This window comes from Elephas maximus, chromosome 6 (assembly GCF_024166365.1).
Source record: "Elephas maximus indicus isolate mEleMax1 chromosome 6, mEleMax1 primary haplotype, whole genome shotgun sequence".
Taxonomy (NCBI): Eukaryota; Metazoa; Chordata; class Mammalia; order Proboscidea; family Elephantidae; genus Elephas; species Elephas maximus.
Genome location: NC_064824.1, coordinates 68,883,878 through 68,901,501, shown reverse-complemented (window position 1 = coordinate 68,901,501; position 17,624 = coordinate 68,883,878). Strand labels below are relative to the sequence as shown.

Genomic DNA, 17,624 nt, shown 5'->3' with positions numbered 1-17,624 from the left:
CCAGCTGTGCCCTCCCCGTAAGGCATTTTCAGAAGTACTCCTTGCCAATTTTTTATTACATGTTGCTGTAAAAAAAAATTAGCATAGCGTGCTTATGAAAATACCTTGGGGTGGGGGGAAAGCATGGCTGCAAATAAATGTAAAAGGAGTGCATTTTTTGTGTAAAATACAGTAATAAGGTTGACAATGCTGGCATGATTGATGAAGGAAAAAAGAGAAAGCACAAATAGCTGACATAAGAAATGAAAAAAGTGACACCACTGTAGTTTCTACAACATTAAAAATATCTTAAGAGATACTTTGAACAATTCTAGCCAAATTTTAAGAAGTAGAAGAAATGGAAAAATGTATAGAAAAATAAACATCTACTAAAACTGACACAGAAAGAAATAGAAAGTATGAAGTAATAAATTATCAATAAATTTACTCATAATTAAAAATCCTTCATCATAGAAAATTAGGAAAGAAGTAATATCATCTAATTAATCAAAGGAGCCCTGGTAGCATAATGGTTAAGAGCTCAGCTGCTAACCAAAAGGTCAGCAGTTCAAATCTACCAGCTACTCCGTGGAAACCCTATGGGCCAGTTCTACTCTGTCCTGTAGGGTCGCTGTGAGTTGGAATCAACTCGACAGCAAGGAGTTTGGTTTAATTAATCAAAAAGGATTTGATAAAATTCAACATCCATTTATAAGGAAAAAAATCCTTTTAGCAAACTAGGAATAGAAGGGAACAATAAATGTCATAATTAACGTTAAAATTCTGAAAGTTTTCCCTTTGAAATTAGGAAAAAGACAAGGGTGCCTACTATTAACGTTTCTAATAAATCTCGTTATAGAAGTCTTAGCCAGGTCAATGTGATAGATTGATGACAAAAATGGTCCCAATTCTCTACCTCTCCTTTTATCCATGCTCTTTGCAATGTGATTGACTTTGTAACTCCTCCCATTAAAAGATGGAGTCTGTTTTTCACCTCTTGAATCTGGACTGGCCTTGTGATTTGCTTTGGTCGATGAAATGTGGCGGAATGACATTGTGCCAGTTCTGAGCCTGAAGTGGGCTTTCTGTGTGTCTCTCTCCCTGAACCCCTTTCTCAGAACTCTGTCACTGCCATGGGACCAAGCCTGGGCAACCCATTAAAGAATAAGAGACCATGTAGAACAGAACCGAGTTAGCCCAGCTGTCCCAGCTATGGCCCCAGATGTGTGAAGAGCCCAGCCCAAATCAGCAAAACTAGTTAGCTGACCTGCAGCTAACTACAGATGTATGAGTGTGTCCAGGAAAGACTAGCTGAAATCAACAGAAATACTCAGCTGACCCAGAGACTGATGAGAAATAATATGTGGTTTTCAAAAAAATAATATTGTGTTCTTGGTGAAATTTACACAGCAAGTTAGGTTCTCTTTTGAGAACACAAATTGATCAATGACATTAGTTACATTTTTTTACATTGTGTCGACATTCCCATTAATTGTGCTCTAATTGTTCCATTTCCAGAACTCTAGTTTCCTTGCCCCTTTATGTTCTCATCTTTGTTTTGGATTAAATGTTGGCCTTTTGGACTCACACAGGTGTTTTTTTAGTACAGCATCAATCTAACAGGTAATATCTTTTATTTTGTGTGTCACTTTGTTTTTCTGTTAGAAGGCGATATCAGGGGATAGTTTTGGTTCAAAATTTAAAGAGTATCTCAGGGCAATAGTATCAGGGAGTCCTCTGGTCTCAGGTGGTCCAGTTAGTCTGGCCATTTTTAAGGATTTGAGTTTTGTCCTGCATTTTTCTCCCATTCTAACCAGGATCATCCATTGTGGCCCCAGTCAGATGGGTGATGTTAGCTGGGCACCATCTAGTTCTTCTGGTTTTAGGAAAGTTGAGGTCATGATTCATGTAGGCTATACTTGTTTATTCTCCGATTTTGGTTATGTTCTTACTTTTTTGCTCCTGACAAGTAGAGACCAACAGTTGTATCTTAGATGGCCACTTGCAAGCATTTAAGCTTGTCACTTTTTGAAGTGATGCTACTCACTTCACTAGGATGCAGAACATGAACTCTGTGAGTTATATTATGCCAACTGACTGAGTTGTGCCATGAGACTATGGTACTAAGCCTTCAATCCCAGAAAACTGATTTTGGAAGGTGCTTGGTTTTGTCTGAGAAGTATCTGTAGTTGTGTCTTCAATGAATATATGTGTCTGCCTACACATATCTGTTTTTACATGTACATGTAGACACTTCTATCTGTTCTCACAAATGTGTACACCTGTACCCACCTGTGTATGTTTATGCCTACACCCAACTTTATGTGATCCTAGACTCATTCATTGTTTTTTGTTGGATTTTTTGCTCTTTTATATATGTCAAATTCTTTGGTATAGGCATCCTTTTCTATGAGCACTTCTCAGTGGCATGGTTTACTTTGGTCATGCCACTTTTCTCATTACTAAGAATAACAAGTATTTACTAGCTAGAGTGTCTTCCCCCTCCCTACCCTTCTCCCTTTGATAGCCACCATTGAATATTGGTCTTTTTATATATGTCCATTCTTGTCTTCTTATGAAACAGGGATCATACAATATTTGCCCTTATAGGCTTGATCTACTTCACTCAGCATTACGCTCTCCAGGTTCATCAATGGTCCATCATTGTTCTTTATGGTTGCATAGTATTCCATTGTGTGTATGTACCACAGTTTGCTTATCTGTTCATCTGCTGATGGGCACTGTGGTCATTTCCATTTTTTGCTATTGTGAATAAAGCTACAATGAACATAGTGCATGTATCAGTTCGTGTCACTACTTTTAGGTCTCTAGGGTATAACCCTAGTAGTAGGATTGCTGGATTGTAGGGCAGATCTAGTTCTAGTTTTTTGAGGAAGTGCCTTGCTATCTTCCACAGTGGTTGTATCATTTTACAGTCCCATCAGCAGTGAATAAATGTTCCAATCTCCCCACACCCTCACCAACATTTGTTATCAGTTTTTTTAATCCGTGCCATTTTAGTCGGCGTGAGATGGTATCTCATTGTAGTTTTGATTTGCATCTCTCTAATGGCTAATGATCACGAGCATCTTTTCATGTACTTGTTGGCTGCTTGGATATCTTCTTTGGTGAAGGTTCTGTTCATGTCCTTTGTCCATTTTATAATTGGGTTGTTTTTTTGTTGTTGAGCTGTTGACATTTCCTACAAAATTTGGAGATTAGACTCTTATCTGACGTCATTTCCAAAGATTTTTTCTGTCTGTAGTTTCTGTTTTTACTCTTTTAATAATATCTTTTGATGAGCAGAAGTTTTTTAATGTTTACGAGGTCCCATTTATTTCTTTTGTCTTCTTCTATTTGTGCATTTGTTGTTATGTTTGTTATCCTATTTTTACAAAAGATATGGTTGGTTTTTTAAGGCCACTAAGTTTTGGAGTGGTTTGAAACGCAACTGTAGTTAACTGATACAGGCCATAAGAAACAAAAAGTATAAAGATCGAAAAGGAAGAAATAAATCTATAGTTATTTGTAGATGATATAATGATAATGGGTAAATTTAGCAAAGTTGCTAGACCTCAAAATGCAAAAATTCAATCTCATTTCCATATAACAGCAACAAATAGAAAATAAAAATTTTAATACCATAAAGTTATATGTGGTATACAGGAATAAAACTAACAAGATATGTGCAAGACTTTTTATATAAAAATTATTGAAAAAAAAAGAAGACTAATTAAATAAATAGAGGGCTATACCATATTCAGGAAACTCTGGTGGCATAGTGGTTAAGAGCTATGGCTGCTAACCAAAAGGTCAGCAGTTCAAATCCACCAGATGCTCCTTGGAAACCCTGTGGGGCAGTTCTACTCTGTCCCATACGGTTGCTATGAGTCAGAATTGACTTGATGGCAACGGGTCTGGGTTTTTTTTTTATATATATATACTATATTCATGGATTGAAAAATTCAATATTGTAAAGACCTAGTTTCTTCCAAATTGATTTATAGATTCAAGGTAATTCTAACAAGATTCCAACAGTTTTTTTTTTTTTAAGAACTTGATTGTGTAATTCCAAAATATGCAAAGGTCCCAGAATAACCAAGATTTCCTTGAAAAAGAAAAATAGTATTGTAGGACTTGCTCTGTCACATACCATTGTCTACTTTAAAGATAAAGTACTTAAGAAAAGGATAAACAAATAAATCAACGGAACAGAAAAGAGAATCTGGAACTAGACCAATGAACACTTGATTTATGTAAAGGCTAGCATTTTAGACCAGTAAGAGAAGGATGGTCTTTTCATTAAATGGGGCTGGAGAGTTGAATATTCATATAAAAAACATAAAAAGTTGACCCTATTGCACAGTATTCACAAAATCAATTCTGGGTAGGTTCTAGATCTAAATGTAAAAGACAAAACAATAACACTTATAGAAGAGCCTACAGGCAAATATTTTCATAACTTTGGGTAGGAAAATATTTCTCAAACAGGCTACAAAAAAAAAAGCACTAGTTATAAAGAGTCGTTGTTGTTAGGGGCTGCCTAATCAGTTTCAACTCATAGTGACCCCATATGACAGAGTAGAACTGTCCCATAGGGTTTTCTAGGCTGTGATCTTTATGGGAGCATATTGCCAGGTCTTTCTCCCATGGAGCTGTTGGGTGAGTTTGAACTGCCAACCTTTGGGTTAGTAGCTGGGTGCGTAACCAGTGTGCCAGCAGAGTAAGACTGACAAATTATATTATGCTAAATTACGACTTAAAAAAAAAAAATCAAAAGCCGCTTAAGAGAATGAAAGAGCAAGCTACCTAGTGGGAGAAGACATTTGTAACACATAAATCTAACAAAAAATATAGTACTTTTCTTCAAAAGAAAAAAATAATTAACTCAATTAAAAATGGACATGTCATAAGGATATTCAAATTTTCCAATAACCACATAAAAATGTGCTTTTAGTAACATCATTAATCAGGATATGTAAGCTAAAATTTTGTTGGAGATCATTCAAAAGCGGTTGCAGCAGTACCTTGACAGGGAACTGCCAGAAATTCAAGCTGGATTCAGAAGAGGACATGGAATGAGGGATATCACTGCTGATGTTAGATGGATCTTGGTTGAAAGCAGAGAATACCAGAAAGATGTTTCCCTGTGTTTTATTGACTATGCAAAGGCATTTGTGTGGATCATAACAAGTTATGTATAACATTGAGAACAATGGGATTTCTAGAAGACTTAATTGTGCTCAGGAGGAACCTGTAGATATATCAAGAGGCAGTCGTTCAAACAGAGCAAGGAGAGGCTATATGGTTTAAAATCAAGAAAGGTGTGTATCAGGGTTGTATACTTTCACCATACTTAATCTGTATGCTGAGCAAATAATCTGAGATGTTGGGCTATATGAAGAAGAACAAGGCATCAGACTCATTAGCAACCTGTGATATGCGGATGACACAACCTTGCTGGATGAAAATGAAGAGGACTTGAAGTACTTACTGATGAAGATCAATGACTATAGCCTTCAATATGCATTATACCTGAACATAAAGAAAACAAAAATCCTCACAACTGGACCAATAAGCAACATCATGATAAGTGGAGAAAAGATTGATGTTGTCAAGGATTTAATTTTATTTGGATCCACAATCAACACCCATGGAAGCAGCCAAGAAATCAAAAGACGTATTGCGTTGGGCAAATCTGCTGCAAAAGACCTCTTTAAAGTGTTAGAAAGCAAAGATGTCACTTTGAGGACAAAGGTGCTCCTGACCCAAGCCATAGTATTTGCAGTTATCTCATATGCATAAGAAAGCTGGACAGTGAATAAGGAAGACAGAAGAAGAACTGATGCCTTTGAATTATGGTGTTGGAGAATAATATTGAATATACCACGGACTACCAGAAGAATGAACAAGTCTATCTTGGAAGAAGTACAGCCAGAATACTCTTTAAAAGTGAGGGTGGTGAGACTTTGTCTCACTTACTTTGGGCATGTTATCAGGAGGGACCAGTCTCTGGAGAAGGACAAAGAGGAAGACCCTCAATAAGATGGATTGACATGGTGGCTGCAACGATGGGCTCAAGCATAACAATGATTGTGAGGATGGCGCAGGACCAGCAGTGTTTTGTTCGGTTGTACCTAAGGTCACTATTAGTTGGAAATGACTCAATGGCACCTAACAACAATTGGAGTCTACAACATACCCAACAGAGTACCCATATGAAGAAGACTGATAATAGCAAGTGTTAGTGAAAATGCCAAACAATGTGACCTCTCTTATACCACTGGTAGAATTGTAAACTGGGACAACCACTTTGAAAAACAGTTTGGCATCATCTACTGAAGTTGAAGATAAGTATAGCTTATGACCCTGCAAATCTAATTGTAGGTATAGTCAACAGAAATGCATTCAAATATACGCCAAGAAACAGGTGCAAGAATGTTCACGGCAGTAATTTCCAAAATAGCTCCAAACGGGAAATAACTCAAATTTGCCCATCGAAAGTAGAATAGCTAAATCAATTATGGCATATTTATATACTGGAATACTACACGAGTCATGAAAATGAGTGAGCTACACTGGCATGCGACATCATAGATGAATCTCTCAAATACAACATTGATTGAAAGAAGACTCCAAAAAATTATTTACTGCATAATTCCATTTATATGAAGTTCCCAAAGAGGAACTTTATTTATTTATAATCTTTATTGTGCTTTAAGTGAAAGTTTACAAATCAAGTCAGTCTCTCACATAAAAACTTATATACACCTTGCTACATACTCCCAATTACTCTCCCCCTAAAAAAAAAAAAAAAATTTTTTTTTTTTTTTAATGAGACAGCCCGCTCTCTCCCCCACTCTCTCTTTTCATGTCCATTTTGCCAGCTTCTAACTCCCTCTATCCTCTCATCTCCAATCCAGGCAGGAGATGCCAACATAGTCTGAAGTGTCCACCTGATCCAAGAAGCTCACTCCTCACCAGCATCCCTCTGCAACCCATTGTCCAGTCCAATCCATGTTGGCTTTGGAAATGGTTCCTGTCCTGGGCCAACAAAAGGTCTGGGGGCCATGACCACCAGGGTCCTTCTAGTCTCAGTCAGACCATTAAGTCTGGTCTTTTTATGAGAGTTTGGGGTCTGCATCCCACTGCTCTCCTGCTACCTCAGGGGTTCTCTGTTGTGTTCCCTGTCAGGGCAGTCATTGGTTGTAGCTGGGCACCATCTAGTTCTTCTGGATTCAGGATGATGCAGTCTGTGGTTCATATGGCCCTTTCTGTCTCTTGGGCTCATAATTACCTTGTGTCCTTGGTGTTCTTCATTCTCCTTTGATCCAGGTGGGTTGAGACCAATTGATGCATCTTAGATGGCTGCTTGCTAGCGTTTAAGACCCCAGATGCCACTGTTCAAAGTGGGATGGAGAATGTTTTCTTAATAGATTTTATTATCCCAATTGACTTAGATGTCCCCTGAAATCATGGTCCCCAGGTCCCCGCCCCTGATACGCTGGCCTTCGAAGCATTCAGTTTATTCAGGAAACGTCTTTGGTTTTGGTTTAGTCCAATTGTGCTGACCTCCCCTGTATTGTGTGTTGTCTCTCCCTTCACCTAAGTAGTTCTTATCTACTATCTAATTAGTGAATACCTCTCTCCCAGCCCCCTCCCCCCTCTCGTAACCACAAAAGAATGTTTTCTTCTCAGTTTAAACTGTTTCTCAAGTTCTTATAATAGTGGTCTTATACAATATTTGTCCTTTTGCAACTGACTAATTTCACTCAGCATAATGCCTTCCAGGTTCCTCCATGTTATGAAATGTTTCACAGATTCCTCACTGTTCTTTATCGATGCATAGTACTCCATTGTGTGAATATACCATAATTTATTTATCCATTCATCCGTTGATGGGCACCTTGGTTGCTTCCATCTTTTTGCTATTGTAAACAGAGCTGCAATAAACATGGGTGGGCATATATCTGTTCGTGTAAAGGCTCTTATTTCTCTAGGATATAGTCCAAGGAGTGGGATTGCTGGATCGTATGGTAGTTCTATTTCTAGCTTTTTAAGGAAGCACCAAATCGATTTCCAAAGTGGTTGTACCATTTGACATTCCCACCAGCAGCGTATAAGTGTTCTATCTCTCCACAGCCTCTCCAACATTGATTATTTTGTGTTTTTTGGATTAATGCCAGCCTTGTTGGAGTGAGATGAAATCTCATTGCAGTTTTTTTTTTTTAATTAACTTTTATTAAGCTTCAAGTGAACGTTTACAAATCCAATCAGTCTGTCACATTTAAGTTTACATACATCTCACTCCCTACTCCCACTTGCTCTCCCCCTCTTGAGTCAGCCCTTTCAGTCTCTCCTTTCTTGACAATTTTGCCGGCTTCTCTCTCTCTCTATCCTCCCATCCCCCCTCCAGACAAGAGTTGCCAACACAATCTCAAGTGTCCACCTGATATTATTAGTTCACTCTTCATCAGCGTCTCTCTCCCACCCGCTGACCAGTCCCTTTCATGCCTGATGAGATGTCTTCGGGGATGGTTCCTGTCGTGTGCCAACAGAAGGTCTGGGGAGCATGGCCACCGGGATTCCTCCAGTCTCCGTCAGAACATTAAGTTTGGTCTTTTTATGAGAATTTGGGGTCTGTATCCCACTGATCTCCTGCTCCCTCAGGGGTCCTCTGTTGTGCTCCCTGTCAGGGCAGTCATCGATTGTGGCCGGGCACCAACTAGTTCTTCTGGTCTCAGGATGATGTAGGTCTCTGGTTCATGTGGGCCTTTCTGTCTCTTGGGCTCTTAGTTGTCGTGTGGCCTTGGTGTTCTTCATTTTCCTTTGCTCCAGGTGGGTTGAGACCAATTGATGCATCTTAGATGGCCGCTTGTTAGCATTTAAGACCCCAGACGCCACATTTCTAAGTGGGATGCAGAATGATTTCATAATAGAATTATTTTGCCAATTGACTTAGAAGTCCCCGCAAACCATGTTCCCCAGACCCCCGCCCTTGCTCCGTTGACCTTTGAAGCCTTCATTTTATCCCGGAAACTTCTTTGCTTTTGGTCCAGTCCAATTGAGCTGACCTTCCATGTATTGAGTGTTGTCTTTCCCTTCACCTAAAGCATTTCTTATCTACTGATTAATCAATAAAAAAACCTCTCCCACCCTCCCTCCCTCCCCCCCTCGTAACCACAAAAGTATGTGTTCTTCTCAGGTTTACTATTACTCAAGATCTTATAATAGTGGTCTTATACAATATTTGTCCTTTTGCCTCTGACTAATTTTGCTCAGCATAATGCCTTCCAGGTTCCTCCATGTTATGAAATGTTTCAGAGATTCGTCACTGTTCTTTATCGATGCGTAGTATTCCATTGTGTGAATATACCACAATTTATTTACCCATTCATCCTTTGATGGACACCTTGGTTGCTTCCAACTTTTTGCTATTGTAAACAGAGCTGCAATAAACATGGGTGTGCATATATCTGTTTGTATGAAGGCTCTTGTATCTCTAGGGTATATTCCCAGGAGTGGGATTTCTGGGTTGTATGGTTTTTTTTTATGGTAGTTCTATTTCTAACTGTTTAAGATAACGCCAGATAGATTTCCAAAGTGGTTGTACCATTTTACATTCCCACCAGCAGTGTATAAGAGTTCCAATCTCTCTGCAGTCTCTCCAGCATTTATTATTTTGTGTTTTTTGGATTAATGCCAGCCTTGCTGGTGTGAGATGGAATCTCATCGTAGTTTTAATTTGCATTTCTCTAATGGCTAATGATCGTGAGCATTTTCTCATGTATCTGTTGGCTGCCTGAATATCTTCTTTAGTGAAATGTGTGTTCGTATCCTTTGCCCACTTTTTGATTGGGTTGTTTGTCTTTTTGTGGTTGAGTTTTGACAGAATCATGTAGATTTTAGAGATCTGGCGCTGGTCGGAGATGTCATAGCTGAAAATTCTTTCCCAGTCTGTAGGTGGTCTTTTTACTCTTTTGGTGAAGTCCTTAGATGAGCATAGGTGTTTGATTTTTAGGAGCTCCCAATTATCGGGTTTCTATTCATCATTTTTGGTAATGTTTTGTATTCTGTTTATGCCTTGTATTAGGGCTCCTAGGGTTGTCCCAATTTTTTCTTCCATGATCTTTATCGTTTTAGTCTTTATGTTTAGGTCTTTGATCCACTTGGAGTTAGTTTTTGTGCATGGTGTGAGGTAGGGGTCCTGTTTCATTTTTTTGCAAATGAACATCCAGCTATGCCAGCACCATTTGTTAAAAAGGCTTTCTTTTCCCCAATTAATTGAAACTGGTCCTTTGTCAAATATCAGCTGCTCATACGTGGATGGATCTATGTCTGGGTTCTCAATTCTGTTCCATTGGTCTATGTGCCTGTTGTTGTACCAGTACCAGGCTGTTTTGACTACTGTGGCTGTATAGTAGGTTCTGAAATCAGGTAAAGTGAGGCCTCCCACTTTCTTCTTCTTTTTCAGTAGTGCTTTGCTTATCCGGGGCTTCTCTCCCTTCCATATGAAATTGGTGATTTGTTTCTCTATCCCCTTAAAATATGACATTGGAATTTGGATCGGAAGTGCGTTAAACGTATAGATGGCTTTTGGTAGAATAGACATTTTTACTATGTTAAGTCTTCCTATCCATGAGCAAGGTATGTTTTTCCACTTAAGTATGTCCTTTTGAACTTCTTGTAGTAGAGCATTGTAGTTTTCTTTGTATAGGTCTTTTACATCCTTGGTAAGATTTATTCCTAAGTATCTTATCTTCTTCGGGGCTACTGTGAATGGTATTGATTTGGTTATTTCCTCTTCGGTGTTCTTTTTGTTGATGTAGAGGAATCCAAGTGATTTTTGTACGTTTATTTTATAACCTGAGACTCTGCCAAACTCTTCTATTAGTTTCAGTAGTTTTCTGGAGGATTCCTTAGGGTTTTCTGTGTATATAATCATGTCATCTGCAAATAGTGATAACTTTACTTCTTCCTTGCCAATCCGGATACCTTTTATTTCTTTGTCTAGCCTAATTGCCCTGGCTAGGACTTCTAGCACGATGTTGAATAAGAGCAGTGATAAAGGGCATCCTTGTCTGGTTCCCGTTCTCAAGGGAAATGCTTTCAGGTTCTCTCCATTTAGAGTGATATTGGCTGTTGGCTTTGCATAGATGCCCTTTATTATGTTGAGGAATTTTCCTTCAATTCCTATTTTGGTAAGAGTTTTTATCATGAATGGGTGTTGGACTTTGTCAAATGCCTTTTCTGCATCAATTGATAAGATCATGTGGTTTTTGTCTTTTGTTTTATTTATGTGATGGATTACGTTAATGGTTTTTCTGATATTAAACCAGCCTTGCATACCTGGTATAAATCCCACTTGATCATGGTGAATTATTTTTTTGATGTGTTGTTGGATTCTATTGGCTAGAATTTTGTTGAGGATTTTTGCATCAATGTTCATGAGGGATATAGGTCTATAATTTTCTTTTTTTGTAATGTCTTTACCTGGTTTTGGTATCAGGGAGATGGTGGCTTCATAGAATGAGTTGGGTAGTATTCCGTCATTTTCTATGCTTTGGAATACCTTTAGTAGTAGTGGTGTTACCTCTTCTCTGAAAGTTTGGTAGAACTCTGCAGTGAAGCCATCCGGGCCAGGGCTTTTTTTGTTGGGAGTTTTTTGATTACCGTTTCAATCTCTTTTTTTGTTATGGGTCTATTTAGTTGTTCTACTTCTGAATGTGTTAGTTTAGGTAGGTAGTGTTTTTCCAGGAATTCATCCATTTCTTCTAGGTTTTCAAATTTGTTAGAGTACAATTTTTCATAATAATCTGAAATGATTCTTTTAATTTCATTTGGTTCTGTTGTGATGTGGTCCTTCTCATTTCTTATTTGGGTTATTTGTTTCCTTTCCTGTATTTCTTTAGTCAGTCTAGCCAATGGTTTATCAATTTTGTTAATTTTTTCAAAGAACCAGCTTTTGGCTTTGTTAGTTCTTTCAGTTGTTTTTCTGTTCTCTAATTCATTTAGTTCAGCTCTAATTTTTATTATTTGTTTTCTTCTGGTGCCTGATGGATTCTTTTGTTGCTCACTTTCTATTTGTTCAAGTTGTAGGGACAGTTCTCTGATTTTGGCTCTTTCTTCTTTTTGTATGTGTGCATTTATTGATACAAATTGGCCTCTGAGCACTGCTTTTGCTGTGTCCCAGAGGTTTTGATAGGAAGAATTTTCATTCTCGTTGCTTTCTATGAATTTCCTTATTCCCTCCTTGATGTCTTCTATAACCCAGTCTTTTTTCAGGAGGGTATTGTTCATTTTCCAAGTATTTGATTTCTTTTCCCTAGTTTTTCTGTTATTGATTTCTAGTTTTATTGCCTTGTGGTCTGAGAAGATGCTTTGTAATATTTCGATGTTTTGGACTCTGCAAAGGTTTGTTTTATGACCTAATATGTGGTCTATTCTAGAGAATGTTCCATGTGCGCTAGAAAAAAAAGTATATTTTGCAGCAGTTGGGTGGAGAGTTCTGTATAAGTCAATGAGGTCAAGTTGGTTGATTGTTGTAATTAGATCTTCCGTGTCTCTGTTGAGCTTCTTACTGGATGTCCTGTCCTTCTCCGAAAGTGGTGTGTTGAAGTCTCCTACTATAATTGTGGAGATATCTATCTCGCTTTTCAATTCTGTTAAAATTTGATTTATGTATCTTGCAGCCCTGTCATTGGGTGCGTAAATATTTAATATGGTTATGTCTTCCTGATCAATTGTCCCTTTTATCATTATATAGTGTCCTGCTTTATCCTTTGTGGTGGATTTAGGTCTAAAATCTATTTTGTCAGAAATTAATATTGCTACTCCTCTTCTTTTTTGCTTATTGTTTGCTTGATATACTTTTTTCCATCCTTTGAGTTTTAGTTTGTTTGTGTCTCTAAGTCTAAGGTGTGTCTCTTGTAGGCAGTATATAGATGGATCGTGTTTCTTTATCCAGTCTGTGACTCTCTGTCTCTTTATTGGTGCATTTAGTCCATTTACATTCAGCGTAATTATAGATAAATAAGTGTTTAGTGTTGTCATTTTGATGCCTTTTTATGTGTGTTGTTGACAATTTCTCCACATACTTTTTTGTGCTGAGGCGTTTTTCTTAGTAAATTGTGAGATCCTCATTTTCATAGTGCTTAACTTTATGTTAGTTGAGTCGTTACGTTTTTCTTGGCTTTTATCTTGAGTTATAGAGTTGTTATACCTTTTTGTGGTTACCTTATTATTTACCCCTATTTTTCTAAGTAAAAACCTAGCTTGTATTGTTCTATATTGCCTTGTATCACTCTCCATATGGCAGTTCAATGCCTCCTGTATTTAGTCCCTCTTTTTGATTATTGTGATCTTTTACCTATTGACTTCCATGATTCCCTGTTATGTGTATTTTTTTTTAATTAATCTTAATTTGTTTGTTTTTGTGATTTCCCTATTTGAGTTGATATCAGGACGTTCTGTTTTGTGACCTTGTGTTGTGCTGGTATCTGATATTATTGGTTCTCTGACCAAACAATATCCTTTAGTATTTCTTGTAGCTTTGGTTTGGTTTTTGCAAATTCTCTAAACTTGTGTTTGTCTGTAAATATCTTAATTTCGCCTTCATATTTCAGAGAGAGTTTTGCTGGATATATGATCCTTGGCTGGCAGTTTTTCTCCTTCAGTGTTCTGTATATGTCGTCCCATTCCCTTCTTGCCTGCATGGTTTCTGCTGAGTAGTCAGAACATATTCTTATTGATTCTCCCTTGAAGGAAACCTTTCTTTTCTCCCTGGCTGCTTTTAAAATTTTCTGTTTATCTTTGGTTTCGGTGAGTTTGATGATAATATGTCTTGGTGTTTTTCTTTTTGGATCAATCTTAAATGGGGTTCGATGAGCATCTTGGATAGATATCCTTTCGTCTTTCATGATGTCAGGGAAGTTTTGTGTCAGGAGTTCTTCAACTATTTTCTCTGTGTTTTCTGTCCCCCCTCCCTGTTCTGGGACTCCAATCACCCGCAGGTTATCCTTCTTGATAGAGTCCCACATGATTCTTAGGGTTTCTTCATTTTTTTAAATTCTTTTATCTGATTTTTTTTCAGCTATGTTGGTGTTGATTCCCTGGTCCTCCAGATGTCGCAGTCTGCATTCTAATTGCTCGAGTCTGCTCCTCTGACTTCCTAGTGCGTTGTCTAATTCTGTTATTTTATTGTTAATCTTTTGGATTTCTACATGTTGTCTCTCTATGGATTCTTGCAACTTATTAATTTTTCCACTATGTTCTTGAATAATCTTTTTGAGTTCTTCAACAGTTTTATCAGTGTGTTCCTTGGCTTTTTCTGCAGTTATCCTAATTTCATTTGTGATATCTTTAAGCATTCTGTAAATTAGTTTTTTATATTCTGTATCTGATAATTCCAAGATTGTATCTTCATTTGGGAAAGGTTTTGATTCTTTTGTTTGGGGGGTTGGAGAAGCTGTCATGGTCTGCTTCTTTAAGTGGTTTGATATGGATTGTTGTCTCCGAGCCATCACTGGGAAACTAGTTTTTCCAGAAAATCCGCTAAAAAAAAAATGCAGTCAGATCCCTATCAGAGTTCTCCCTCTGGCTCAGGCTATTCGGATGTTAATGAAGCCGCCTGGGGAGGGTGGGGGAGGGAACAGAAAGATAGGAGAGTAGCACCTCAGAATATAGCCAGAGTTGCTTGTCTTGCTTGGAATGACTATTATATCTGAGATTCCTGCGGGCGCGTCACCTATGTGTGCTGGCTGTGTGGAGATTGCCCCCGGGGGGTCTGGCCCGCTGGAGTCACGGTCAGATCCTCGGCTTCCAGCCCCAGGCCCAGCGTCAAGGCTCCCCTACTGGGACGGTGCACTCTCGACTCCAAAATCAGTCGCTGCCTCCCGGGGACTTCTCGTCCCTCCAGCCGCGTGGCCGTGCCGCTCCCGAGAACCAGTTGGGCCTCCTCCCGGGGTTAGTTCAGATGGGTGGAGCAGCTCCCCGTGCTTGTGCCGTGACCGAGTGTCCCGGCTGGGACGCTGTTCTCCCTGCTCCAATACCAGTCGCTGCCTCCCGAGGACTTCTCCTACCGGCTGAGTCCCACGCCGCCCGCGCGACCCAGCTGGTCCCCTTCCCAGGGTTAGTTCAGGGGGGTGGAGCAACTCTCCGTGTTTATGGCGTACCTGCGTCCAGTCCAAGTCCCTGCAGGACGGTTCCCTGGCTCGGATGCTGGTCTTTCTGCTCCAAGACCAGTCACTGCCTCCCGGGGACTTCTCCTACTGGCTGCGTCCCACGCCACCCGTGGAACCAGCTGGTCCCCCTCCCGGGGTTAGTTCCGGGGGGTGGAGCAGGTCTCTGTGCTTGTGCCGTACCTGACTGGTACGCTGGCTCCAGGCCCTGGAAACAATCGTTGCTTCCCTGTATTAGTTTGTTCTCCGTCTCTAAATCTGTGTTTGTTGTTCAGGGTTCGTAGATTGTTATGTATGGGATCGATTCACTTGTTTTTCCGTGTCTTTGTTGTAAGAGGGATCCGAGGTAGCGTCTGCCTAGTCCGCCATCTTGGCTCCGCCCCTCCTTGTAGTTTTGATCTGCATTTCTCTAAAGGCTAATGATCGTGAATATTTTCTCATGTATCTGTTAGCTACCTGAATGTCTTCTTTAGTGAAGTGTCTATTCATGTCTTTTGCCCATTTTTTAATTGGGTTATTTGTCTTTTTGTAGTTGAGTTTTTGCAGTATCATGTAGATTTTAGAGATCAGATGCTGATTGGAAATGTCACACCTAAAAACTTTTTCCCAGTCTGTAGGTAGTCTTTTTACTCTTTTGGTGAAGTCTTTGGATGAGCATAGGTTTTTGATTTTTAGGAGCTCCCAGTTATCTAGTTTTTCTTCTGCATTCTTAATAATGTTTTGTATACTGTTTACGCCATGTATTAGGGCTCATTAACGTTGCCAAGGAGGACCTTTATATAATGTTCAGAGATGCATGCTTAAGCAGTAAAACTATAAAGTTAATCAAGGAAGTGTTCACAATAAAAGCCATGAGAGCATTTACCTTTGGGGAAGTAGGAGGGAGTAACAGTGATGGTAAGGTACACCAGGGGGTGCTTCTAGGTTCTGAAAGTGCTCTGTTCTTGACTGAGTGGCAGTTACAAGAATGTTTACTTTCTGATACTTTATCAAGCTGAATCTTTTGATTTGTGACATTTTCTGTATTTTAAAGAAAGTTTAAAAAGTGGAGGAAGACAAAATGGAAACAGCACCAGCTCAGAGTATTAACACCAGGGGTGTGCAGTGGAGGTTTTTAAGAAAATGTTCTATTCCCAGAACTATTTCTGTTTTCTGCAGGTCAGTTATTCTTAACATTATCTTTTAGGCTGCTGGTTTTTTTCATATCAACTGTCCTTATAGAGATACTACCTAAAGTCAATGGCACAAGAAATAAATTTTTAATTACACCATTTAAAGTTTAAAATGTAATCACCAAAAAGTTTAAATACAATATAATTGTAAGAACTGGCACTCACTTCCACATCACATGTACTGAAATTGGGAAGATACAGACAAGATTAGCAGGGCCCCTGTACAACGATGACATAAAAACTTGTGTTCTATATTAAAAATAGTAAGAACTAGGAGGAGTAAAGGGGGAGAATGGAGATAAATCCAGACCTTACATAGAGGGAAAGAGTAGAAAGCATCTAAGATGATAAAAGGCAGAAGCAAATTATTCAGAGATACCATTAGAAAAAGCAGAATTAGAAAAAAACAAAACAAAACAAAAAATTGGTTCTGGGGAGAGGGACTAGGGTAGAGGAGTAGACAAGGCTGCTTTCCATTACGCACCCCCTGGACTATTTGGTTTTAGTTTTGTTTTTGCCATGTGCATAGCATTTTGATAAATCTAATACGACATTTAGGAGTCCAGGTTGCATCATTCTCATCTACTTAAGAATTGCTTTCTTGAGTTTATGGCACTATGGCTCACACAAGAATAATGCCTATAGTCTCTGCTATCTGTGCTGCAGCTGATAGTGAACACTGTTTCTAAAGCACTGTTGGAAGTTACAGCTGTAAAAATTACAAATTATTTCAGAGCTCCTAAGTAAATGATTTTATAATTACTTTTATTTCCTTTTTAACTTTTAATTAGATAAATTTCAGTTAGAAAGAAGGCAAATACATGCTTATATTGTACACAGACAAGGATGAAATTATGAACATTTCTATTCAACAATTTGAAAGGCAAAATATTATCAACAGTAGATAATTTTAGACAATTATAAAAGTGAAATTCCTAATAAGGCTTTTATATTAACAACAGCATGTTAAAATGTCTATTCTGGGCATTATTTTTAACAATAAAATAAAGATCAGCTGTGCTTCTGCTCAACTTGGATGCCTTATAAATATTACCTTTGGGTGTGAAAAAAAAAGTGTAGATGTGGAAAAAATCAAGATGCATTTTGAAAAAGTTTAACTGCTGAATATTTGGCTATATCTATCTTTTTCTTGAAGTATAATTTCTGAGATCTTTAAACGCCTCATTTCATCATATATGTTTATAAAATACTTATTAATACCCTCCCCTTAAAACTGCGTTAACAGTAGTTTTTATATTTCCTCAAGTTTATTTTTCTCAAAATCTGGGTACCC

At 38.5% G+C, this 17,624-nt stretch overlaps 1 non-coding gene across 1 annotated transcript; it reads left to right on the top strand.

The window, feature by feature from the left end:
* The first annotated feature begins 16,487 nt into the window (after positions 1 to 16,487).
* LOC126078635 (U6 spliceosomal RNA) lies at positions 16,488 to 16,594 on the top strand. The gene has a single exon (XR_007518117.1). It is a non-coding gene; the product is annotated as a U6 spliceosomal RNA (small nuclear RNA).
* The last annotated feature ends 1,030 nt before the right edge of the window (positions 16,595 to 17,624 follow it).